This window comes from Mustela putorius, unplaced genomic scaffold (assembly GCF_011764305.1).
Source record: "Mustela putorius furo isolate JIRA1106 unplaced genomic scaffold, ASM1176430v1.1 tig00000078_pilon_pilon_pilon, whole genome shotgun sequence".
In the NCBI taxonomy this organism is placed as follows: domain Eukaryota; kingdom Metazoa; phylum Chordata; class Mammalia; order Carnivora; family Mustelidae; genus Mustela; species Mustela putorius.
The window spans coordinates 89,300-113,812 of NW_025421270.1; the positions used below are offsets into that span (position 1 = coordinate 89,300).

General features: G+C 50.1%; 1 pseudogene; it reads left to right on the plus strand.

Moving 5' to 3' along the window:
• Window positions 1-295: 295 nt before the first annotated feature.
• On the plus strand, window positions 296-24,513 carry LOC123394855 (annotated as a pseudogene).

Sequence of the window (24,513 nt, forward strand, 5' to 3'; positions counted from 1 at the left end):
CCCATGCAGCCCCCTTGTCCCTCTGTGGTGGATCCAGGGGAGGGGACAGGGCAGGTCTGAGTCCTGCTGTCCTGGCTCCCTCGGGGCGGGAGGTGCCAAGTCCCCAAGCACGTGGGGTGGGATAGCCCTGGGCAGGCTGTGGGAATGAGGGAGTTAACGGTGGTGGCTTGCTCCTCTCTGAGAGGAAAACTCCCCATAAACGCCCTGCTCCCTGGCCTCCTGCCAGGGCCAAGAACAGGGGCTGAAAACTGGAAGTTCAGGCAAGCGGCCAGCTCTGCCTCTAGCAGGCGCGCTTGAGCAGGACAGCAGCCCTGTCGCTGCTGGCGGCTTGTCTGTATGCCCATCGGTCCGCCCAGGGGCCTCCAATCATCTGTAAGCCTGTCTGTCCATCTGTCTGCAATCCTGTCTCTGTCCAGTGTCTCTCTGACCGTCCTTCTCTTCCTAGCCTATGTTCAGCTGTCTAGCCTGTCAATCCGTTTGTCTGTCTCTGGCTTCCATCTGTTCATCTGTCCCATCACCCGTGAATCTGTGCATTCGTCCGTCCACCTGAGGCTCCACTCTGAGCCTCAGAGCCATGGCCCAAGGCCGCAGGGTCACGGCCAGCATGGTCCTGCTGGGGTTGGGGCTGGCCCTGGCCATTGTTGTGCCAGCCGTGGTCCTCTCTCTCGCCGCCACACCAGCTGTGGCCCCCAGGCCTTTAGCCGCGCTGCAGTCGCTGCTGACTCCAAGGTCTGCTCGGACATTGGACGGTGAGTAAGATGTGGGTGGAAGCTGGGTGGTTCTCAGTGGCTGGCCCCTCCTGGAGACTCTGTAACTGGTGGTGAGAGTGCGGAGAAGGTGTGTGTATAAGTGTGTGTATGTGTGTGTGTGTGCATGTGTGTGCACATAGTGGGGGCTGCACAGCTTCCAGCAAGGAAGCAGCCCCAGGACCCTTGAGCAAGAGGCAGGTGTGCGCATGAGACAGAAAGGGGTTTGGGGATATTGACAGATGTGGTGTATGAGTCTTTTCCTAGCTCCGGGTCTCAGGAGACCCGGAGAGGGCACCGCCACAGTGTCACCGGTCTGGCCCAGGCTGACCCTGATGACTAGTGCTTGGCCATTTAGAGAAGCCACAGCTGTTCTCCAAAGCTGGGGATTTTTCCCAGAAGCGAGGGCAAGACCTGGCCTGTCAGTGTGCACTCAGTGCTGTCCAGGGCCAGTTTCTCACCTGGGCCCAGGACCTGGGAAACCTGTCCTGGCCAGCACCATGTCCCCCACTGCCTTCCCTTCTGATGTCTGGGCCCTGGGGGCCAGCCAGGGACTGCTGGATGTTTGGGGCTAGTGCAAGGTGGGTGTTAGAGAGGGGCCCCAGCTGGTGTTTTCCAGCCCTTTTCCAGGAAGCCCAGCCCATGGAAGGCTTCCTCTGCCCACCGGGGCAGAATAGAGCAGGACACCCCTCCTGGCTCTTGGCCCCCAGCCCAGGCTAGTGAGAAGCCCAAGCAGTCATCCCCCTCCCGGCTGGCTGGGTCTGTTTCCTGGAATAACTGCCTCATGGATCATTGTCAGGATCAGAAGTGCTTTGTAAGCCGAGGGGACAGTCCCGGAGCAAGGGGGAGCGTGGCCAAGTCCTCACCCAGGTGGCATTCCGTACCACCTTTGTTTTGGCTTCCTCGTTCCTGCAAACTTTAACCTTCTGTTTCATTCATTCGCCTCCTCTCCTCCTTCGTTCCTTCCTCCCTTTGTCTGTCCACCTGTCTTTCCCTACCTGGTCCTCTTTCCCCTCCCTCAGGGCTCCTTCAAGGATGAGGGTGGCAGCTCCAGCGGCATGGCCTCCCCAGGGGCCTCCCCTCCCCTCCATGCTCTGGAGAGCATGCAGAGGTGCCGAGCCCACCAGAGCCTAGAGTTGTAAAGAGGCAAACAGGGCCTGGGCTTCAGGCCCCAGAGACCCCTGATGGGGATGTGGCCCCTGGCAGTGGGAGCCACTGCCACCTTTCTCTGTGGGGGGTCTGGGCCCATTGTGTCTCCCGGAGACTTTGTGGGGGGACCTGTATGGCATGTCTTGCTGTGTATGTGAGGGTCAGTGTTGGGGGGATCTCTGCTCGGAGCCCATGATGCCCTCTGCAAGTTTCCTTGGTGAGGAGAGAGGATGTGGTTTCTCCCCCTGTGTTTTGTGTTTGTTGGAAAGCACTCTCCACTTCTTGTTCTTGTTTTAAGAAGCCCGGAGTGGGAGGGAGCCTGGAGCTGGCCCCAGCTGATGTGGAACATGGAACAGGAGACCCTGGCTGGGGACCTCCTGGCTTAGATCCCTCCCCTTGAGGGCTCCTGGCCAGGCTGCTGCAGGCTCTGAAGGAAGCTGGCGGTCTGAAGCCCCCTCTCCTTCCTCCCCACTGTCCCCCCGCTTTCCCATCGCTGTCCCTTCTCTCCAGCAGGGCCTCCCAGACCCAGTCTTCTCCTCCCCAGCCAGCACCAGGTTGACTCCTTTGGGGTTGGGCCTTCTGCTGCAGCCTCCTGGGGGAGGTTTTTTTTTTGTTTTGCTTGTTTTTAGTTTTTGTTTTTTAAGATTTTGACTCCCTCCCCACTGAGCGGGGAGCCTGATGTGGGATTTGATCTTGGGACCCCAGGATCATGACCTGAGCCTAAGGCAGACCCTTAACTGACTGAGTCACCTAGGCGTCTCTGGGGGAAGGTTCTTAGGTTGGCATGAGTGAGGACCCAGCACCATGAGGAATGTATAGACCCATGGTGACAACGAGGTCCCTTGCTCTCTAGTTTATCATCTTCCAGCACTAGGTCCCAGCGTGTTAAGCTTGTGTGCAAACTCTGTGTTCTGAGGCTCAGAGTAAGTGCTCGTCTTTTAGGGAGACTGCATGAGCTTCAGGTAGTGGTGGCTTTTAGGTTTGTGACATGTGTCTGCTGTGGGGCCACTTGGAAATACCTGCCGTCCCACAGGATCCTCAGTGGAATGATTCACTGCTTTTTTCCCAGAATCCAGTGGGATTCGTTGCTGAACTTGATTTATAAGGAAACTAGGTCTGTACAGAAGGGAGCTGCCTGGTGTCACAGAGTGAGCAGGCCCAGCTGGGACTGTCCTCTGCTTGCCCCTGCAGGGGAGGAAACTGTCCCGAGCTGCTGGAGGGGTGGGGGTCCTCCCAGAGCCCTCCATCGCCTATCCTGGATCCAAATGCCTGCCCAGCCTCTAGCAGGCCTGTAAAAGCCAGAGCTTTACTCGTAAAGGGAGTAGTTGTAGAAGACGATGGGTGGGGTGGGGGGGGGCACCTGGGTGGCTCAGTGGGTTGGGGCCTCTGCTTTCGCCTCAGGTCATGATCTCAGGGTCCTGGGATCGAGCCCCACATCGGGCTCTCTGCTCAGTGGGGAGCCTGCTTCCCTCCCTCTCTCTCTGCCTGCCTCTCTGCCTGCTTGTGATCTCTCTCTCTGTCAAATAAATAAATAAAATCTTAAAAAAAAAAAAAAAAAAAGGAAGAAGAAGAAGAGGATGGTGGGGTCCAGAGCGCTCCAGAGCGCTCCAGAACATTGGAGTCTGGGCTGCAAAGATGGGGATGGGATTGGCCCTGAGAGCTGGGTCTTATCAGCTGCTCCAGCCCCATCCAGTGGTCTGGGGGGGTCATGCTCTTAGCACAGAGGAGAGCAGGGATTCTAGCAAGTGGTTGCAACCTTTGAGCCTCAGTTTCCTCACCTGTGAAACGGGACTCATGCCAGCACTTCCCTCATGGGGGGGTTGGGGGGACGCATGAAGCTTGCCTTGCCAGTAGGAGGTGCTCCCTCGATGTCAGCAGCCTGACCGTTAACTGTTAACATTGGCTTGGACTGGAGTATGGGTCAGCATCTCAGGACCCCGAGTTAGGGCCTGGAGTCAGAGCAGGGAGCCTATGGTGGGGAAGGCTCATAGGGGTTAGGGTGTGACCCCACCCCTTCCTTCCGCCCCAGCTCCTATGACCTCGTGGTTCTCTGGACTCCTGGCCAGCTCCCCAGGCAAAATTACTGCATTTCCTCCCCTCTGGGGCCATGCCTGTGGAAACTGCCCATGTGCCTGGACACTGTGCACCCACATGTGGGGCAGTCTGTCTACCTGGCTGAGTGTATGACAGCAGTTGTGGTGACAGCAGCCCCTTGGCTCCTTGGGGACAGACGTGGCAGAAATCTCTGACTGTTCTGCACGCAGCTCTCTGCGGACTAGGACTGCTCCCACTCACAGCCGAAAATGTTCAGGATGCCTGGATGGCTCGGTAGAGCATATGACTCTTGATCTTGGGGTCATGAGTTTGAGCCCCATGTCGGGTAAAGAGTTCACTTAAAAAACAAAGCAAAATGAAAAAAAAAAAAACAGGCTCAGGGAGGTTGAATCCTGCGCCCTGTCTCATGCAGTTGGAATGCAAGGGTGGTTTTAACATAATTTAGGAGACAGAAAAATTATTTGATTGTCTTGGCAATGCAAAAATGCATTTGATGTAAAATTTGCATTTGTAGGCATTTGATGTAAACCTGATAGGAAAGTGGACAAAAAACTTTATTTTATTTATTTTGGGGGGTGGTTAGCCAAGGTATTTCTTTCTTTTCTTTTCTTTTTTTTTTTTTTTTTAAGATTTTATTTATTTATTTGACAGATAGAGATCACAAGTAGGCAGGCAGGCAGAGAGAGAGGAGGAAACAGGCTCCTTGTCGAGTAGAGAGCACAATGTGGGGCTCGATCCCAGAGCCCTGAGATCATGACCTGAGCCGAAGGCAGTGGCTTAACCCACTGAGCCACCCAGGCGCCCCTGGACAAAAATATTTAACAGAAACTTCATAGTAGAGGATATTTGAATGGCCAGGAATCACAAGCCCTCAACATTAGGCATGGATTTGCTTATCCTCTGTCTCAGCTACCACAAAGGCAAGGACTTTGACCATGCAGACCACTGTGCCCCCAGGACAATGGCTGCATTGCAGACCGTAGGTGCTGTGTTCCTATTTGATGAAGGATCCTTTAGGTAGAGAAGCTTGTATGCCCCTCATGCATCCACAAGGCCCACTGACTTGTACTCTGTTATACACATTCATAGGCACGGTGGCCCTGGCTCAGGACCCCTTGGGCTGGAGTTCCCACTCACCAGCTACACGATACAGGGCACGTGATTTAACCTCCCTGAGTTGGGGTCTTTTTTTTTTTTTTTTTTAAATGAACTCTATACTCAATGTAGGGCTCAAACTCATGACCCTTGGATCAAGAATCACATGCTTAGCTGCATTTCACAAAATTTTTTGCGATTGTTTTGGCTATTTCTCCCCTCAATGCTTTTATATATATATTTAAGATTTTATTTATTTATTTGACAGAGAGAGAGATCACAAGTAAGCAGAACAACAGGCAGAGATAGAGGGGGAAGTAGGCTCCCTGCCAAGCAGATAGCCTAACACAGGACTTGATCCCAGGACCCTGAGATCATGACCCAAGCTGAAGGCAGAGGCTTAACCCACTGAGCCACCCAGGTACCCCTCAATGCTTATATTTTTATGTTTTTAAAGATTTATGTATTTATTTGAGAGAGAGAGAGAGAGAGAGAGCATGAGCTGGAGGGGCAGCGGGAAAGGGAGAGAGAATCTCAAGTAATCTCAGCACTGAGGGCAGAGCCCAACATAGGGCTCTATCCCACAACCCTGAGACCATGACCTGAGCTGAAATCAAGAGTCTGATGCTTAACTGACTGAGCCACCCAGGTACCCCTGTTTTTTTCTTGAAAAAGTTTTACCCACAGAAAAAGAGAAAGAATGCCACTTATACTTCACTTAGGTTCACCAATTGTTAATGTTTCACCTCATTTTCTCTCTGTCCATATGTTATCTATCTACATTTTTTAAAAGTTGCATTAATCATTGCACTTTATCCCTAAATACTTAGGTACATGTCTACTATGAATAAGATCAGTCTCCTATATAACATTGATACCATTATCAACCTCAAGAAACTTGACCTTGATATAATAGTAGTATTTGATACTTCATCCAATTCAAATTTTCCCAGTTGATCCAATAAACCTGTCACCTATTATCTATAATCTATCTCTTTAGATATCTCTTTAGATCCAGTATCTAATCAGTGATCATCATTTTCTTTAGATTTATTTATTTATTCATGTGACAGACAGAGATCACAAGCAGGCAGAGAGAATGAGAGGGGGAAGCAGGCTCCCTGCTGAGCAGAGAGCCGAATGTGGGGCTCGATCCCAGGACCCTGGGATCATGACCTGAGCCGAAGGCAGAGGCTTTAACCACTGAGCCACCCAGGCGCCCCAGTGATCATCATTTTTTAAAAGTCTCCTTTAATCTAGAACTATCTCCTGCTTTTTTTAAAAAAAGATTTTATTTTATTTTATTATTTTATATTTGACAGAAAGAGACACAGTGAGAGAGGGAACACAAGCAGGGAGAATGGGAGAGGGAGAACAGGCTTCCCACTGAGCAGGGAGCCTGATGTGGGGCTTGATCCCAGGACCCTAGGATCATGACCTGAGCTGAAGGCAGACTCTTAACTGAGCCACCCAGGTGCCCCTATCCCTTGCTTCTTAAAATACAAACTGATCTTCTATGACATTAACAGTTTTTTTTTTTTAAAGATTTTATTTATTTTTATTTGACAGAGAGAGAGATCACAAGTAGGCAGAGAGGCAGGCAGAGACAGAGGGGGAAGCAGGCTCCCCGCTGAGCATAGAGCCCGATGTGGGGCTCGATCCCAGGACCCTGAGATCATGACCTAAGCTGAAGGCAGCAGCTTAATTTCCAAATCCACTGAGCCACCCAGGCGCCCCGACATTAACAGTTTTTAAAGATTGATTGATTGATTGATTTAGAGAGCATGTGAGTGGGGGGAGGGGCAGGGGGTGAGGCAAAAGAGAATCTCAAGCAGACTTCCCGTTGAGCTTGGAGCCTGATGTGGGGCTCAATCCCATGACCCTGAGATCATGACCTGGAATGGAAATCAGGGGTAAGCTGCCTAACCAACTGAGCCAGCCAGGTGCATTATAACATTAACATTTTTAAAGAAGCCTGTCCCCTTGAATCACAGCCTTGCTTTACAATCTTGGGTTTGTCTGATTATTTTCTCATTATCAGATTCTGGTTCAACACGAAAGCTCCCCCATCATTAGTGATGTTAAGTTGGATCATTTCATGAAGGTGGTATCTTCTAGATCTCTTCATTGTAAGGCTATCATTTTCTTTATTAAATTAGTAATATATGGTCTGATACTTTGAGACCAGATGAATATCCTTTTTTCAAACAACACTTGACCCCCTGTTTTAGCATCTATTTTGGTCCTTGTCTGAATAAATTCGTGTTCGCAAAAAGGTGATTTCTAAACCTGTCATTTCTTCAACATTCATGAGTTCGTATTCTTCTGTCAAAAAGATCCCCTCCTCCCCAACCTAGATGTTCTTGAATGTCACTGTTGACTCAAGGATTTTTTCAATTCGTTGTGTTATAATCCATCCCTGTTCTTCTTTTTGATCCCCAAGTTGTCACAAATTTGACCAATGGGAGCCACTCTAAGCCAGCAACTATATTCTTTTACGCAAACCCATTAGTCTTAGAAAATTTTCTTGACTTCCTGCCCCAAATGTTCCAAGATCTACTTGTACATTCCCTCAGCCAGATCTGAAATCAGGAATCAGTAGAGTATAGTATTTCAGAAACCAAGATCTGAGGGCTAGGGATGTTCACGGAGACAGGGAAGACATTGCTTCTACATTGTGTCCATGAACGGAAGCAGAAAAATGTACAAATATCTTGAGTCTGTACCAAGACCTCCAGCTGAGATCCATGACCATAGGCTTCTTTCCATCTTCCTCTGTCTGACACTGTGTGTCTCTTCCACGATGGTCAAAGAAGTTCCCATCAATGTTAGTATATTTACATATTGGCTCTATTCCCAATAACCACAAAATAGTTTCAAAATTACTTCAATAAGACCACTATGAACAGCAAGTCTACTAAGTAAAATCTGAGATGTCTTTGCAGGTTTGTTGTTGTTTGTTTTTGTTTTATTGTCCTGAGGCTATATTACGTAAAAGATCAGTGGTGAAATTAAATTATTTTTCCTGTGTGGTTATCAGTTCAATATACCATTAGCTTATTTTTTTTTTCAGTTTGTATTGTTTTAGGGTTTCCGTTTTGTTTTAATTTTATTTTTGACTATAAGTCAAAACTATGTAAAGAGATATCCTCAAAGATCTCATTCACATTACCTTCATCCTGTTCCTACTTAGTCTTTTAGAGGGAATAATTTTCATTGGTCTCTAATTTCTTTTTTTCCTGTTTTTTTTTAACTTACATATCATTCTTTTCATTTTCTTTTTTGCTCTTTCCTTTCTTTTTTATTTTATTTTTTTAAATAATTTTTTATTTTTTTAAATAAACATATAATGTATTATTAGCCCCAGGGGTACAGGTCTGTGAAATCGCCAGGTTTACACACTTCACAGCACTCCATAGCATGTACCCTCCCCAATGTCCATAACCCCCACCATCTTCCCTTTCTTTTTGCTATTATTTCTGTGTTTTCTGTTTCTGTTTGAAAAACAAGCAAATATATCACTTATTGTCTCTTTTTTGCCATAGCTTTTTATATCAAGAAAGACTTGTATTTTTGCCATAATGGTTATTATATTTCTGTTGATATCTTTATTGTATATTATATATGCAATTATAATATTAGATGTATAATTCTGCTTTTTTGGAATATTATTTGTTTGCTCCTCTGATGATTAAAACTAGGCTATGGTGCCTAGTCATTTGGTCAAATACTAGTCTAGAGTTTGCTCTGAGGGTATTTTTTAGATGTGATTAACATTTCATTCAGCTGACTTTAATAAAACATTACCCCAAATGTGGGTGGGGCCGCATCTAATCAGTTGAAGGTCTAAAATGCAAAACCAGGTTTATCAGAGAAGGAATTCTGCCTCAAAATCTATGACATAAAAAATCCCATCTGGGGGGTGCCTGGGTGGCTCAGTCCGTTAAACCTCAGCTCTGGTCATGATCCCAGGGTCCTGGGATGGAGAACTGCATCAGGTTTCTCTGCTCAGTGGGGAGCCTACATCTCCCTCCACCCCCCATTCATTCTTTTCCCTCTCTCTCTGAAAATAAAATAAAATTAAAAGGTTAAGAAAAAAAAATCCCATGTGTAAGTTTCTATCCTCGTGGCCTGCCCTACAGATTTTGAACTTGCCAGCTTCTACAATAACATGAAACAATTCCTTAAAATAAAAATCTCTCTCTACATCTATCCCATTAGACTTATAGACTTCCCTACTAGGAGTAATATTGAAACTACCTAGAAACCTCTTTTTTCCCCTGTTCCCTTTCTTTCCTAAGAGGATATAAAGGGATATGGGATATCTTTTTACTCTCAATTAATACCTAGCTGTCAATCAATAACCTTATTCTACTTCTTACATAGCCTCCCCATTCACACTACTCCCCATCCTCCTTTTTTTTTTAAATCCCACACAATAGGCCTCACTACCCATAATAGCTAAAGCTGTTTCTACTATGTTTTCAGTTAATTTTCTCTTTCCACCAAATGAGTTTTCTGTCCAGACAATCATTAAAAGGAAAATTTTCATTGGTTCGTTTAACACAGCCAAACATCTGGTTTCATGTGCAATAACACAGGCACCTTTGCTTTTATCAATACTGGGGCCTGTAAACCAGAGTATTTTTTTTTAACCTGCCATTGACTGGCCCATAAGTCAAAGACAACAGTCATGTCCTCAAAACAAAATCCCCACTCCATTTTTATGGTTGTACTGTGCCTCCATTTTCAGAAAAATAAGCATTACATTGCTATCCCGTTTCCATAATAACCATCATTTTTAGTCTAAGATCTATGGGTAATTATATATTTAATTCCTACTCTCACTCATGTCGGAATCTTTCCCGTTATTTTGGTTGTCTGATGTCTGTTCTCTATAAGATTCTTCAGAAAGTTTTCATGCTGGAAATATTCACTGAGTTCTTGCATGTTCATAACAAATAGTTTGCGGCCTTTGTAGGTGACGGTCAGTTTAGCTGGATATAAAATCATTGTTCACATTTCCTTTCCTTGAATGTGTTGATTATAACCCTTCCTCAGTCCTGGCACAAAGCATTGCTGTTGAAAAGTCTGATTGCAATCTGATTTTCTTTCTCCTGTAAGAGAGTTAATCTTTTTATCTAGATGCCAAAAAATTTTGTTAATAAAGTCTGATAGGTTTATTAGAGTATACCTCAGTGTTGGCTATTCTGAATTGATTTTCCTAATGTAGTGAAGTGCCCTTTTCAATACAGAGTAAATTTTATAGTTTTTTTTTTCTCTTTAAATCAGGAAAGTTATCTTGAATTATATTGTTTATTATTCATTCTGTCCCAAAGATTTGGATTTCCACCTTGGGACTCCTATTAAGTGTACATTTGATATTCTTGCCTATCTTTTGTATTTTAAAATCTCTCTTTTTCATTAAAAAAATTTCCCATAAAAAAATTTTTTCATCTTCTCTTTCATTTAGGGAACCTCTGTAGGTATTTGCTCTGTGTGTTTATCTTTGTTCAGCCTTCATTTCTTTTTCATTTTTTTTTTAAGATTTTATTTATTTATTTGACAGAGAGACAGAGATCACAAGTAGGCAGAGAGGCAGGCAGAGAGAGAGGGGGAAGCAGGCTCCCCGCCAAGCAGAGAGCCTGATGCAGGGCTCGATCCCAGGACCCTGAGATCATGATCCAAGCCAAAAGCAGAGGCTTTAACCCACTGAGCCACCCGGTGCCCCCACAGCCTTCATCTCTGAGCGAGTTTTTTCTCCTATGTTCTATTCTTTCCTGAGTTCTATAATTTTGGTTTTTTTTTTTTTTTCTATAATTTTTTTAAAAAAAGATTTTATTTACTTATTTATGAGAGAGAGAGAGAGAGAGAGAGAGAATGAAAGTACAAGCAGCTGGAGCAGGAGCCAGAGGGAGAAGCAGGCTTCCCACTAAGCAAGGAGCCCGATCCAGGACCCTAGATCACAACCTGAGCTGAAGGTGGAGAGTTTTAACCGACTGAGCCACCCAGGTGTCCCTATAATTCTGTTTTTTAATTCCTCTTTTCCAGTCTCTTCATGGGCAGTTTTTCTAATTCTGATGTCTGCTGCCCCTTCATTGCCTCTGTAATCCTTCTAACTTATTTTGGCACATCCTGAAATACTAATTTGCTGTTTACATCTGATTTGTAAGCTTGTCTTTCTGGTATGGGGTGTGACTTCAACATGTTTTTTTTTGTTCACGTTCAAGCAAGATGAATTTTCCTATACGTTTAGGCTGGAAGGCGGGGTCAAAATAGTTTTTTTATCAGTTCATGGCTCTTGAATTCCTTGCTGCTGTTTCTGCAAAATGATTGGAAATATATATGGTCTCCTACTTTCTGATAACTTACTTTTCCTCTCCTTTCCTTTGCCTCTGTGGTTCCAGTCCCGTTCAGTTTTGCTTCTACTAAAGCAGCTTCTCATCAGGGGGCGGCTTCCCTCTGCCCTGAAGGAGAACGTTGGTTTTATTTGTTTTGAGAGTTCTCAGGATCCAGAACTATTTGGCAGCATGCCTTCCCTTGGCCTTCCCTTTCACTCACGCATAATCTGGTGCCAAAACCCAACCTTTAACACTCCTCTGAGTAAAGGTTCTCAGATTGTTTGGTCCTCCAGACTTCCCTGTGTGGCCCTGTGGTGAATGTGGGAATTCTTCAGACCCACTGCCTCCCTTCCCCAACATATAGTGTGTTATTAGTTTTTTAGGGGTAGAGGTCTGTGATTCATCAATCTTATATAATACCCAGTCCTGATTACATCACGTGCCCTCCCTTCTTAATTCCCATCACCCAGTTACCCCCCCATCCCCTTACCCCCCCCCCCAATACCTACCCCCCCCCCCGACCTCCTGCAACTCTCAGTTTGTTTCTTATGACTAAGAGTCTCTTATGGTTGGTCCCCTTCTGATTTTTTGTCTTGTTTTATTTTTTCCCTCCCTTTGCCCATGAACCTCTGTTCTGCTTCTTAAATTCCACATGAGCGAGATCATAAAAATTGTCTTCTCTGGTTGACTTATGTTGCTTGGCACAATACTTTCTAGTTCTGTCCACATTATTGCAAATGGCAAGATTTCATTTTTTTAATGGCTGAGTAATATTCTATTGTGCGCACACGGGCACGCGCACACACACACACACACACACACACACACACACACCACATCTTCTTTACCCATGCATATGTCCATGGACATCTGGGCTCTTTCCATAGTTTTGGCTGTTGTGGATGTTGCTGCTATAAACATTGGGGTGCACATGCCCCTTCGGATCACTACATCTGTATCTTTATGGTAAATACCCAGTAGTGCGATTGCTGGGTCGTAGGGTAGCTCTGTTTTTTCAACTTTTTGAGAAATCTCCACAGTTTTCCAGAGTGGCTGCACCAGCTTGCATTCTCACCAACAAGTGTAAGAAGGTTTCTACATGGGGGTTTTCTTTTCTTTTTTCTTTTTAAATACTTTATTTATTTTATTTGAGAGAGAGAGCGGGAGAGAGAGCACACACGCAGGGAGGAGAGGGAGAAGCAGGCTCTCTGCTGAGCAGGGAGCCCGACACAGGGCTCAATCCCAGGGCCCTGAGATCATGACCTGAGCCGAAGGCAGAAGATGCTTTAACCAACTGAGCCACCAAAGGCGCACCTGTGTGGAGGCGGTTTCTAAGTCATTTGTATTATTTCAGTTCCGTGAAACTTGCTGATATGTTTATATAAATATTTTATGTGTTCTTGAACGTTCTTGTGTGTTCAGCTTCATGACTGTTTGGATGCTGCGTCCTGCACATGTCGGCTCAGTCATCTTATCATAGTGGTGACATCCAGATCTTCTATAGCCTCACTGATTTTTCTTCTCCTGCTGATTCTAGAAGTTTCTGAGAGAGTATGTTAGTCTCCTCCCATGTATATTTTGTCTATTTCTTTGCATGCTGCCAAGTTTTGCTTTATATGTTTTTTTAATCTGTTAAGTGTACACACATCCAGATTTTTATATCTTTTTCTATTGAGTTGAGCTTTTTATGATATTAACGTGTCACTGTTATTTCTAATAATGTTTTTCTTCTTAAAAGCTACTTTTGTCTGAAATTAATATAGTTATACATGTTGGTTAATGTTCACATGATATATATATATTTTTTGTTGTTGTTGTTTGTTGTTGTTTTATCCCTACGTCTCTTAATACATTTTCTCTATGTTCTTTTACTTTACTTTTTTTCCTTCTGTATTTAGATTTTGATATTTTTGTATTGAATTAATCTTTTTTTGAAAAAAAAATCTGTGTCTAGGGTGCCTGGGTTGGCTCAGTTGTTTTGAGCATCTCTGCCTTCGGCTCAGGTCATGATCCCAGGTCCTGGGGATAGAGCCTCACATGGGGCTCCCTGCTCAGCGGGGCGTTCTGCTTCTCCCTGCTTCTTCTGCCACTCCTCCCTGCTCATGCTCTTTCACTCCCTGTCACTCTCGTACTCACTCAAAATAAATGAATAAAAATCTTTAAAAATTTTTGTGTCCAGGGGCGCCTGGGTTGACTCAGTGGGTTAAGCCGCTGCCTTCGGCTCAGGTCATGATCTCAGGGTCCTGGGATCGAGCCCCGCATGGGGCTCTCTGCTCAGCAGGGAGCCTGCTTCCTCCTCTCTCTCTGCCTGCCTCTCTGCCTACTTGTGATCTCTCTGTCAAATAAATAAGTAAAATCTTAAAAAAAATTTTTGTGTGTGTCCAATCTCTTATTAATGCACTGTTAGCATTGAGCTCCTAATTCCATGTTTTATCATTGCCATTTTCTCTGGGGAAATCCTTCATCTTGTCTTTGATATCCTTAAATGTGTAGTTATTTAAAATCTGTGGTCAGACAGTTTCATAATCTGGAGGTCCCATGGGTCTCTTTCTCCTATTGTTTTGTGCTTTCTCTTGGGCTTTGTTTATGTTGTATTATTACTGCCTTGTTTGCTTGGTTATTTTGAAGACAGCCTTTGCAGAGTGTGTCAAAAATTGTTCAAGATAATTGTTAGAAATAATTTGAGGTCCAGGATACCAACATTCTGGAATGACTTTAATTCCATTTGACTGAGAGTTGATTTGAAGCTGGGCCACTGGGCTTGTCAGGCCTGGCCCGTTCTCGTTTTATTAAAACCCCCAGAGTGAGGACAACCCATCGCAAGTCCGGTTCACCCAGCACACCCAGGCTCCGGCCACACACAATGATGTCAAAAGCACTATGTGGCTTCTTGGCCCCTTCTTTCAGAACTGGCAAACATTTTGAGGAGGGAAAGCTATCTCCAAATGCTAGACTCCTCTGTCTCTAGGCCTGCATTTCTTTCCTGCCTGTGATGCCTTTATTTATTTATTTTTTTTAAGATTATTTATTTATTTGAGAGAGAAAGGACATGAGCAGGGGTGGGGGAGCACGGAGGGGAGAAAAAAGCAGGCTCCTGCAGAGCCCGATGCAGGGCTAGATCCCAAGACACAGATGGTGACCAGAGCCAAGGGCAGACGCTTAAAGGACTGAACCATCCAGGCGCAACCCCCGTCCCCCGTCCCCTGCCCCCGTGATGTTTTAAAGTAGATGTTTTCCCTTTGTCTGGCTCTTCTAGTGGTCTGTGGGAAATTTAATCCGAATGATTTTGTTTCCCATTACAGTGATGTCTGATTTACATTTTGACAGACGATTTTGTTAAAACAGAAGGGGGATGGCAGATGTTGGCGACCAAGGAGGAGGCCGTTGCAATAACCCAGTAAGAGATGCCTGTGGCTTGGATCTGGGGATGAAAGAAAGTGACCAACCGAGAGTGGCTCCAGCGCTCACAGCCTAAGCAAATAAATGGGTGAAGGGTTGTGTCCTTTTCTAGGATAGTGATGGTAGAAAGGGAGCCATTTTGGGGGGCAGAGGTGAGAAGGAAGGAAGTGGAGTTTAGGTCACGTTGAGAGGGAAATGCCTCGGCGCCTGTGTGGCTCAGCCATTAAGCATCTGTCTTCAGTTCATGTCATGATCCCAGGGTCCTGTGTTCCAGCCCTGCATTGGGCTCCCTGCTTGGCGGGGAAGCCTGCTTCTCCCTCTCCCAGTCCCCCTGCTTGTGTTCCCTCCCTCTCTCTCTGTGTTTTTCTCTCTGTCAAATAAATAAAATCTTAGAAAAAGAAAGTGAAATACCTCAAATAAAAACTTAAGAAAGAAACAAACAAACCCAAACCAAATAATGAAATGCTTCTCAAGCACCCAAAGGAGGTATCTTGTAGACGGCTGGGGTGTGCCTGGAGTTTAGGGGAGAGGTCTAAGCTGGAGATAAAACTTGGCTATTATCAGAATAGAGTTGCATTTTAAGCCCTGAGCCTAGATCAGCTCATCTGGGAGAAGAAAACAGGTGCACAAGAACGGAAGACTGAGCCTGAGGCCCCCAACAGCATGAGGTGAGGGAAGTGGGGAGAAACCAGAGCATGGTGGCAGGCGGTGGTGGAGGCCTGGAAGCCGAATGCAGAAAGCACTTCCAGAAGCCGGGAACAATGGGTCAAGTGACATAAGGCTTTTGTGATGGGAATTTTTTGTTTTTTAAATAGTTTTCCAGTTTGTCTTTTGTTTTTGTATGTGGTGTTTTAATTTTGTGAGGCATCTGTGTTTCTCCCTGCCTGGATGTGACCATCTTCGTTGTATCATGCTGCTGGCTTCCGCCCCTTTTCCCGGTCCAACATACCGCGTGTCCATGCTGTAGCCATGTGTGCCCATGCGTGGGCCCAGAGCAAGGACATTGGCTCAGGGGAGCTTGTGAGCCGAGGGTTGGAAGGGGGTGTCAGGCTGAAGTGCCGGGAGCTGAGGGAGGGTACCCGGGGTCGGAGGTCCTATGGGGTGGGGGAGGGGAACGGGGTCCACTCCCTCTCTGGGCCTTGGTTTCCCCATCTGCAAATTGGTTTAAAATGCTCACTTCCTGGAAGTTTTGTGGAGGATTCCTTAGTGTTCAGGAAGGGGGCGGCCTCCAGTGAACTGCTCAGGGCTGTGCCCTAGGAACAAGGTCATTTCCTCAACACAGGCCAGTCTGACTAGACCCATGGAGCTAAAAGGTCTATCCCTTGGTGCCCACAGACGGGTGGGAGACTGAGACCAGAGAACGTTCCCACAGACACTGGAGCCCCAGGAGAGGCTGGGGAACCCATTAGCCCAGGCCCCTGGTGGCAGGGCAGGCTCCTGGGATCACCTGAAAACAGTCCAGTCTTAAAAGGATTGGGACCTGTGGTATCCCCAGTAGGATGTTGAGTGGGAGCTGCCTAGGCTGGGCTCCTGGACTGCTGGGGACTGGGGGGTCTGACCCAGGCAAGTGAGTCATGGCTGCTGGGAGGGACTAGGAAACAATGGCTGTAAAAAACACTGCACAAACTGAGAAGTACCTTATGTAAGGCAAGGGGGAGTGTAAATGCCATTATGGTTTTCCAGTCTGTAGAGAGCTATGGACCTGTGAGCAGCTGGACTTGAGGGGGCAGCCCAACCAATGTAGTCTCTGACCTAACCCAGAGTTTTGGTGGCTGCGGATGGTCACCCACCTGTCTCCATTCCCCATGTTGGGAGGCTGGGGCCAGGGAGCCAGACCTCTTGTTCTGTGTCATGTTCCCTAGAGCCATTCTCCAGCAGCAGGGCTCACCTGTGGATGCCACCATCGCAGCTCTGGTCTGCACTGGAGTCGTCAAGACCCCTCAGAGCATGGGCCTGGGCGGAGGGGTCATCTTCACCATCTACAATGCAACCCCACGGGTGAGTTCATATGAGGGTCCCCATGGCGAGGACAGGCTGGTCCACAAAGCGCTAACAGTGAAGTGCTTACAAACATCCTAAGTGTTTGCTGTGCACCCACACCTCTTCCTGGGTCCTCTTGGTGCCCCCCACATCCCCCACCTTGTCTGTGCAAAGCCACTGCAGCCCATCTCAGATAGGAGCACTGCCAGGGAGGAGGAAATTCTTCTGCCCTTCAAGGTCCTTCTAGCTAACTATTAAATTGACAAGAGGGAAAGTGACAGGACAAAATCAAATTTAACTTCCTATGTATGGGGAATCCACACAGACATGGAAATCCCACAGACAGACAAAATCAGCTGTCTAGCGGATAGGGGTCTGGGACTCTTCAAAGGGAAGGAATGCAATTCACAGGAAGATAAAGAAGAGTAAACATTTGCTAAGCAAGTGTGCACGTGGCCACTGGAAAACAATGGGACCCAAAGGCCTCGCAAGGTCCCTCCCTGTCTCTCCGACCTAGCTTGTAGCCTGCTATAGTTGTCTATGATGATGGTTCTCTTCCTGGAGAAGGTCTTCTGTCTAAATTCTTTCAGGCAGTAGTAGGGGGGAGATAGAAAGCTCTTATGGACTCAAAAATAATCTTCAAGGCAAAGTGGTCCATTTTGGGGTGGCCTGCTTTTGGCCCCTACAGCACAGAGTCAAGTTCAAGGTACAAAGAGAGAAACTGGCCTAGAACAGGGCCAGGGGCATATGAGGGGAGCGTATGGCGTGGGGTGAGACCCAGAAGCCACAGGAGTGCCCCTGAGTGCTCACATGCCCTGACCCAACTCCAGGAAAGGTGGAAGTCATCAATGCCAGGGAGACAGTGCCTGCCAACTACGTCCCGGGTCTGCTGGACCAATGTGAGCAGGCCCAGCCACTGGGCACAGGTGAGACCCTTGGAGGGACCACCCTCTCATCCTACCAGGCCACTGAGGCTGACTAGAACACTCCCCTGAAGGGGCTTTGTGGACAGGCTGTGCCACCCTGGTGCTAAGGGAGCCCCCCTCGAGGTCCTGACCCCCCGGAGTTGAGAGTCTTCCTGGGACAGGGCTTTCTGAGTAGGGAGTGGTAATCCAGGCAGAGGGACCAGACTGGCAAAGGTCTGGAAGGTTCAGTGGCGATGGGATGGTGGGTGGGGTGGGAGGTCCTGAGGCCAGTTTGGACTGGGCCCTGAGGGAAGGCAGTGGGGAGCCACGGGGTGGTTATGTGGGGAGTTGAGCGGGGAGTGACAACATCAGGTGTCTGGGCTCCAGAAAGCTCATTCTGGCTGCCATGCTAGGGGGACCAAGTGGGTGGGGCAAGTGTGGGGTGGTGGAGAACCCCTGCGGAAGGTTATGGGGCTGAGGGCAGGAACATGACATCACTGGGCTTTGCAGGGGCCCAGTGGATCGGAGTGCCAGGGGAGCTCCGTGGCTATGCTGAGGCCCACCGCCGCCACGGCCGCTCCCCTGCCCTGGGCACAGCTCTTCAGGCCCCACCATCTCCCTGCTCCGAGGGGACTACTAACGCATGCCCTTCATCCTCAGTCAGTTCCTGCAGAGTGACTTCCTGCGGCCTTCCTTATACAAGACATCCCTGAGGTGAGCACTGCCTCAGGGGGCTCCCCGGACTCCTGCTCAGCTCCTGGGTTTCAGGCTCTGGCCCATCTGCCTTGCTCCCACCTCAGTTCCACCCAGCCCCTCCTTGAACTTGAAGGTTGACCTGTGTGGGTGTTGGGGGCCTGAAGGCCGGGAAGGCTAGTGCTTTTTGCTGTCCCAGTTGACAGACCTTTGAGCTAGAATGTAACCAGAGGGGCTCAGGCCAGAAGTTTACATCCAAGTGACGGGACTCCGGGATGTGGATTTGGGCTCTGCCACTGCCCTCTGGCCCTGCCCTCTCCACCCCCACCATATCCACGCCAGCCCACTGACCAAGTCTTCCCAGAGGTGTCCTGGGCCCATGTAGGGAGCGTGTCTTCCCCAGGCCAAGGTGATGAGTGAGGTAAGAGGTTTCAGCCCCCCCCAAGCCTAGAGGAGCCATCTCCCCTGATGTCTACACCAGCTCCTCAGGACCCCAGACCAGGACTGCCTCCCTATAGGCTCCCAAGGAAACCACAAGAACCCCTGCAGGAGTGTGTCTGCCTTCCAGGGCCCGGCCCCACCCTGAGGCTACCCCCAACTCCCCAGGGAGCTCTTTTTCAACGGCACAGAACCCCTGAGGGCTCAGGACCCATTCCCCTGGCCTGCACTGGCTGCCACCCTGGAAACCGTGGCCACGGAGGGGGCAGAGGCCTTCTACACAGGGACGCTGGGCCAGACGCTGCTGGAGGACATTGCCAATCAAGGTCAGCTGCGCCGAGGTCCCAGAGCCCCCGCCCCTGCCAGAGAAAGAGAGTTGGGCTCTGGGTACTAGGGGTGAGGCAGGCCCTTCCGCAAGCCTGCCGGAATGTCAGTTTCTCCCAGGACTCAGGGAGGCCATGCGTCCAGGCCTGTCCACTGCTGGCCTCAAGGACCCTGTGGTCAGGGCCCCTGGGGAGCAGAGCCCCACAAATCAGCGAATTAGTGCTGGCGATAGTGGGTCACAGTGGGCTCCTGGGCCTGGAGCTGGCTACCCTCACAATATGTCAGAGGCCAGCTTCCACTCACCTCCCTGTCCTCTTCCCACCAACCTGCCTGCTTCTGGCCTCCGTCCACCCATCCCTCACCCGGCTCTAGGGCCCAGCCCTGGCGGCACTGCCCGCAGACCCTCCATCACCCCTAGGGTTTCTAAGAGGCTAGGTGGATGTGGGGAGCCCCACCACATGACCTGGGATCAGGAGCTGTCACTCTGCCTCAGTTTCTCCATCCATACTTGGGGTCTCTTTCGTCTCACCTCAGGCAGCAGGCTGACCCTGCAGGACCTGGCATCTTTCCAGCCGGAGGTAGTAGATGCCCTAGAGATGCCCCTGGGGGGGACTACACCCTGTACTCACCGCCACCACCTGCAGCGGGTGCAATTCTCAGCCTTGTCCTCAACGTGCTCAAAGGTGAGACTCCCCCCCTCCGTCCCACCCAGAGTCCTGCCCCACTGGCGTCTCTGAGCCCAGCTGGAGCTTTGGGCAGCCTTCCTCTTCCAGCTCAGCCCCTCCTCAGACACCAAGTGGAAATGGGTCAGGACGTTATGCCCTAGAGCTGGTCTCCGGCGCAGTCCACACAGTGGGGCCTTTGCTGAAGGGTTGAGGTCATCCACCCAGGGAGTCCTGCCCCGCAGGTGGTGAGCGGCCTAGCCAGCGTGTGCCCCTAGGGCTGAAGTCTGGCCTGCAGGGATGGCAAATGGAGGTGGGGGGGCGTTCCCAGTCGTGCCCAGGTTTGGGGCGGCCCGCTGCTGACTGTGTCAGTTCTTGGAGACTACCGTGACGGAGTTGAGGTTTTTTAAAGCAACAGAAATTTTATTTTCTCCTAGTTCTGGAGGCCAGAAGTCCAAAATCAAGGTGTCAGCTGATCTGTGTTCCCTCTGGGGACTCTGGGGGACAATCTGTTCTTTGTCTCCTCCAGCTCTTGGTGGCTGCGGGCATTCCCAGGCTGCGGCTGCAGCAGCACCCGTGTCTCTCCCTCTGCTCACACAGCCTCCTCCTCTCTCTCTGTGTGTCTGTTTTATACGATTACATTTAATTGTGTGATTACATTTAGAGCCCTCCGGATAATCCAGGATAATCTGCTCTTCTCAAGATCCTTAACTTAATCACACATTTTTGCCATATAAGGTAAAATTCACTCCTTTGCCCTATAAGGTAGTATTCACAGGTTCTGGGGATTAGGACATGGATGAATCTTTTTTGAGGGGGGCCAACAGTCCACCCACCACACGGGGTGACCCCGACCTGCGCCCATCCCCTCCCCAGGGTTCAACTTCTCCTCAGAGTCGATGGCCAGGTCCGAGGGGAGGAGGACGAACTTGTACCATCACCTCGTGGAGACGCTCAAGTTTGCTGGGGGACAGAGGTGGCGGCTGTGGGACCCCCGCAGCCACTTGGATATCCAGGTGAGGTGGCCTGTGGCCGCTGGAGAGCCCCCTTCCCAGCCCCCAGGGTTCTGCATGAACAGAACAGAGGCTGTCCCTGGACCCCGGGAGTCTGACTGGGTGAGGGTGGAGGTGGGCATACAGAGTTTCAGGACAGGACAGCCTGTCAGTGGCCCCGGGCAGGGAGGGTGAGGCAGGTCTGCAGACTGGAAGGGACCCCTGAGTGGCAAGTATTAGAGGGACAGTGTTGGCACCATAATTCAGAGGACGTGGAGGACGGGGCAGGGTCTGGGGGTAGCTTGGGCTGGAGGAAGACAGACTGGGGAGGGCCTCTCAAGGGACCCTCTTCTCTGTGGGCCCCCGGCTCCTCATTGACCTTGCCACCTGCCCGGCCACCCCAGAACGTTTCCCAGGACCTGCTGGGAGAGACTTTGGCCCAGCAGATCCGCCAGCAGATCGACGCTCGGGGAGACCACCAGCTCAGCCACTACAGCCTGGCTGGGACCTGGGGCCGCCAGATGGGCACGTCGCATGTGTCTGTGCTGGGGGAGGACGGCAGTGCTGTGGCAGCCACCAGCACCATCAACAACACGCCGTATGTGCCTGACTGACCCTGGGGTGCCCTCCTTTGCTCCCTTAGCAGGTCTTACGACACCGCCCCCCGTCTCCCCTTGCTTGTGTCCAGAGGGCAGTACCTTGCTTTTCTCTTCGCTGCCTTTTCCGTCAGAAGGGCCACTCTCCTGTCTTCTCTGGCTGGAAGGCTGCTGACGGGTGGCCATGAGCCAGGACCTGCTCGGGGATGAGGTTTACCCAGAAGGATGTCCTGACAGGGCGGCCCAGAGGGATCTTTGGGGGCAGTGCCAGGGAGAGAATAGCGGCCCCGGGGTGCTAGCGGGCTGTCACTTGCATGAGCGGGTCAGGCACGCGTTCCAGGGTGGGAGCTTGGAGCCTGGAACTCCAAGCCCAGACCCGACCTCACCTGCAGCTTTGGAGCAATGCTGTACTCACCACGCACTGGCATCCTCCTCAATAACGAGCTTCTGGACCTATGCTGGAGGCGTCCCCCGGGCTCCCAAGTCACCCCCCAACCCGGTGAGCCTGAGGACCACACTGGTGGGAAGAGGGCAAGTGGACAGGCCAGGTGGTGCAAGGCAGCTCCTGGGCCAGCCCCAGTGTGCACAGCAGTGAATGGAAACACAGATGGAGGCAGGCGGGGGGGCGTCTGGAGGGTGCTGGCTGTAGGTGGGGGTGCGGGTGACACCCACCTGGCCTCTAGTTCCAGGCGAGAGGCCTCCATCGTCCATGGTTCCCTCCATCTTGGTCAACACAGCCCGGGGGTCAAAGCTTGTGATTGGTGGGGCTGGTGGAGAGCTCATCATCTCTGCTGTGGCCCAGGTGAGTTGGGGAACACCTGGCTGGAACATCCCCACTCCTGGCGGGGGAAGGAAGGAGCTGGTGTATGGTGGCTGTGGTCACTGTCCCCTCCCCCCCCCTCCTGTGTTCTCCTTCTCTTCCCCAGGCCATCATAAACAAGCTGTGGCTTGACTTTGACCTAAGAACTGCCATTGCAAGAGCCCCCTATCCTACATGTCAACAGCAAGGGCCATGTGGAGTATGAGCCCACCTTCAGCCAGGTAAGGCCTCTGTCCCCTGCCACCACCAGGACTGATGCCTCGGTGCATGTTGCTCAAAGCCCCCAGTGGGATCTCAGCCACTGAGTCTCTTCAGCTGGGCTCACTTCCCCTTCTGGGGCCATCCATTCAGAAGCTCAGTGTGGGGAGGCGCCAGGCCAGTCTTATGGCCCCTGAGGCAGAGAACAGGGGTGTCATCCATGCTTTTCCCAGGCCCGGCATCTCTGCCCCTTCGTTTCTGCTCTGTTCTGTTCTCTCCAGATGCTAGTCTTCCTGGCTGTGGCTTTGCAGACTCTCTCTTATAGTGATCTGTTTCCTTATGGGGCTTGTAGCTTTCATGTGTGAGTTTATTTGTAAGAGTAGTAGTCATTTCCTTCTGAGGCTTGGGGTTGCATTAGTGCTGGTCCTTAGGAATATTTCTTGGGTTACCCCCCCCTCACAAGCAGGTCCCCAGAGCTAAATTCTCTCATCTGACTCCCTGCCCCCAAACCCCTGCCCCAATACATAGTCACCTTCTTCTCTGGGCTGGGAAATGCCCTTTGTTAAGGTCCTTTTTTTTTTTTTTTTTAAGATTTTATTTATTTATTTGTCAGAGAGAGTGAGCATAGGCAGACAGAGTGACAGGCAGAGGCAGAGGGAGAAGCAAGCTCCCTGCTGAGCAAGGAGCCCAATGTGGGACTCGATCCCAGGATGCTGGGATCATGACCTGAGCTGAAGGCAGCCACTTAACCAACTGAGCCACCCAGGCGTCCTTTTTTTTTTTTTAAGATTTTATTTATTTATTTGACAGGCAGAGATCTCAAGTAGGCATAGAGTCAGGCAGAGAGAGAGGGGGAAGCAGGCCCCTTGCTGAGCAGACAGCCCGATGTGGGGCTCAATCCCAGGACCCTGAGATCATGACCTGAGCCAAAGGCAGAGGCTTTAATCCACTGAGCCACCCAGGCGCCCCCCTTTGCTAAGATCTAATTTATTTTTATTTATTTTTTATTTGTCAGAGAGAGAGTACAGGCAGACAGAATGGCAGGCAGATGTGGGAGGCAGAGGGAGAAGCAGGCTCCCCGCTGAGCATGGAGCCTGATGTGGGACTCGATCCCAGGACACCAGGATCATGACCCGAGCCAAATGCAGCCGCTCAACCAACTGAGCCACCCAGGCGTCCCTGCTAAGATCTAATTTAAAAGTCTGGCAGATTTTGAAGGCTTTGAGCTTCATGCCTGGGGTCTGTATAGCCAGCTGGGGTTTAAGGTCCTCAAAGCTGCCTCGTCCATGGTGAGGGGCTCTTGGTGTCAAGGCTGCCTCCCGTGGGCCCTTGGAGCACTGAGGACCATACAGTGAGGAAACGTTACTCCAAGGGAGTTTTGCAATCCCTGAGAACTTTGGCCCTGGGGCCTGGAGACTAAGGATTCTCAGACTCTGAGGTGCTCCACCTCCCTATATAGGGTCCTCCCCATGGTGTCCTCAGATCCAGGCCAGAAACGGTCTTGCATCTCAAGCTCCTTCTGGCCTGGGTGATGTTCTCTCTGCCATGCTCCGCAGAGCCTGGCTTCTCCACTGGGGACTTACTGTGGGGGAGGCCATGGGCCTCAGGCCCTCCAAACGAGGCCAGAGCCACTGTCCTCCCATCCTTACCTCCACTGATGCCCAGTCCTGCCTCCTCAGTTGGGACACAGATCTCTGCCCGGGCCCTAGGCCCCTCAACAGGTGGAGCTAAGCTGTCTTCACCTGTGCACTGGCCTTCTCTCCCCTCCAGGAAGTGCAGAAGGGGCTCCAGGCCAGGGGCCACAACCACACCAGGAATCCCTTTTTCCTGAATGTGGTCCAGGCAGTGTCCCAGGACGGGGCCTGTGTGTATGCTGCAGCGGACCCGAGGGAAAGGTGGGGAGGCCTCAGGCTACTGAGGAGACTGCTCCTGAGAGCTGCAATCCGGCCCCACCACCAGTGTGTGCCCAGGCCTGGCCTTGGCCTTGGGACCAGGATCTGGACCTTCTGGCGGAGGGTCAGTCTGGGGCTGCAAGAGGTGGGGACAGCCTGGAAGATGGATGACTGTGGGGGCTGAGCCTTCTCCCAGAGCCCCTTGTGGCCCTGCCCCGGACCACCCCC